This window comes from Sphaeroforma arctica (assembly GCF_001186125.1).
Source record: "Sphaeroforma arctica JP610 unplaced genomic scaffold supercont1.760, whole genome shotgun sequence".
Lineage (NCBI taxonomy): Eukaryota > Ichthyosporea > Ichthyophonida > Sphaeroforma > Sphaeroforma arctica.
This window is the reverse complement of record NW_014039798.1, coordinates 9141-11491: the sequence shown is the minus strand read 5'-3', so window position 1 is coordinate 11491 and position 2351 is coordinate 9141.

Here is a 2351-nt window from a genome sequence, read left to right as displayed (position 1 = left end):
AATATATATGTGTGTGTGTATGTGTGTGCGTGTGTGTGTGTGTGTGTATGTGTGTGTGTGTGTGTTAGTGTATGTGATATATCCGTGGTCACTCTCATCTCATGGTCTACATTCACATATTACTCATCTTCTTACAAGACTGTCCATAGTGAGCTTCATAGCCACCTAGCTTAGTACTGACATGCTCACTTGTTTGCTTTCTCTGCAGGAGTGGTGTCTTTGTTTGATGTGTATATGTTCTCGTATAACATGAGAGCCAAAATGTCTGGGCGGAAGTTGAGCAACATTGAGCGAGGGAACGTTAGGTACTTTCATATCGTCTGCGCATCTCTGTGTTGTGCTGTTTACCTTGTGTATCACGGAGGTCTTCGTATTTGTGTATGAGTGTGTGTAGAGTAGGTATTTACTTGTGTTTGTATTGGATTGGATTTGTGTACCCATGTGTACACGTATGAGTGTGTGTAGAGTATAGTTGCACTTGTGTTTGTATTGGATTGTATTTGTGTATGAGGGTGTGGTTTGTATTGGATTGTATTTGTGTACTTGTGTATGTGTAGAGTAGAGATATACTTGTGTTTGTATTAGATTGAATTTGTGTACCCCTGTGTACACGTATGAGAGTGTGTAGAGTAGAGATGTACTTGTTTTTGTATTGGATTGTGTTTGTGTATGAGTGTGTGTAGAGTATAGATGTACTTGTGTTTGTATTGGATTGGATTTGTGTATGAGTGTGTGTAGAGTATAGATGTACTTGTGTTTGTATTGTATTGTATTTATGTACGCACATGTCTTTAGGTGGAGTACTCATGTGTGAGGGTTTAAGGTTTAGGGTTTAGAGTTTTAGCTCGAGAGGTGCCACTTCAGCATGCCACAGCACGCACCTTGTAAGGTTTAGGGTTTTAGGTACACACCTTGTACGACATCTTCGGCGATCAGATTGTTCTCTGAGATGCTCCGGATAGAGCTTCAGGTGTTTAAGTGCGCGTGGTTGAGAGTGTAGTGCTGTTGCGTTGGTGAGGTTGTTGTGGGTACATTGTGTGGTTCATCAGCAGATTCGGTTAATCTCGGGTGCGTACAGTTCTGTTTTAGGGTTTAGGGTTTTAGGTACTGATGGTGGCAATGTCTTATCTGTACTTGCAGGGGGAAGGCTTTCGCGCAGAAGGTCAAGAAACTGATAGGGTACAATAACAAACAAAAAGAGGTACGTAGGTATATGGAGTGAGAGAGCGATCCTATATAAGGAGTGAGAGTGATGTGTAGGTATATGGACGATGGCAATTGAAAGTGTTAAGTACTTTTTGGCAAGTGCGGCTACACGATATCATCACATAGAGACAGTACAAATCTTGAGAAACGAATCAACCTAAACCCTAAAATCACGACAACGTGGACAGGGTGTAGTTGGTTCGGTGCTGTTGAGTTGGTGTGTGCTGTGAGTGTGCAGAGACCACTCATATGCGCCAGACGAGTGTGTTTTAGGTTTTTAGGGTTTTAATTACATTGTGAAGTGGTTGGCTTCTTTTGTTCGCGGTCTTTGCACTGTGTCACCCGAGTGTTGACAACGGTGCGTGTCATAGTGCACCCACTTGGTTTCAGGGTTTTACTTGGTCTCAGGGTTTTACTTTGTTTCAGGGTTTTACTTTGTTTTAGTGTTTTACTTGGTTTATGGCTTTTGTTTTGTTGTTTTACCTTGTTCCAGGGTTTTACTTGGTTTCAGGTTTTTTAGGGTTTTACTTTGTTTTAGTGTTTTACTTTGTTGCAGAGTTTTACTTTGTTGCAGAGTTTTACTTGGTTTCAGGGTTTTACTTTGTTTCGGGTTTTTACTTTGTTTCAGGTTTTTACTTTGTTTCTGTGTTTTACTTTGTTGCTATTTTTTTACTTTGTTTTAGAGTTTACTTGGTTTCAGGGTTTTACTTGGTTTCAGGTTTTTTTAGGGTTTTACTTTGTTTTAGTGTTCTACTTTGTTTTAGAGTTTTACTTGGTTTCAGGTTTTTACTTTGTTTTAGGGTTTTACTTGGTTTATGGCTTTTGCTTTGTTGTTTTACCTTGTTTCAGGTTTTTACTTGGTTTCAGGGTTTTACTTGGTTTCAGGTTTTTACTTTGTTTCAGGGGTTCACTTTTTTTCAGGTTTGCACTTTGTTTGAGAGTTTTACTTTGTTGCAGGGTTTTACTTTGTTGCAGGGTTTTACTTTGTTTCAGGGTTTTACTTTGTTTCAGGGTTTTACTTTGTTTTAGAGTTTTACTTTGTTGAAGGGTTTTACTTTGTTTCGGGTTTTACTTTGTTTCGGGTTTTTTACTTTGTTGCAGGGTTTTACTTTATTTTAGGGGTTTTACTTTGTTTTAGAGTTTTA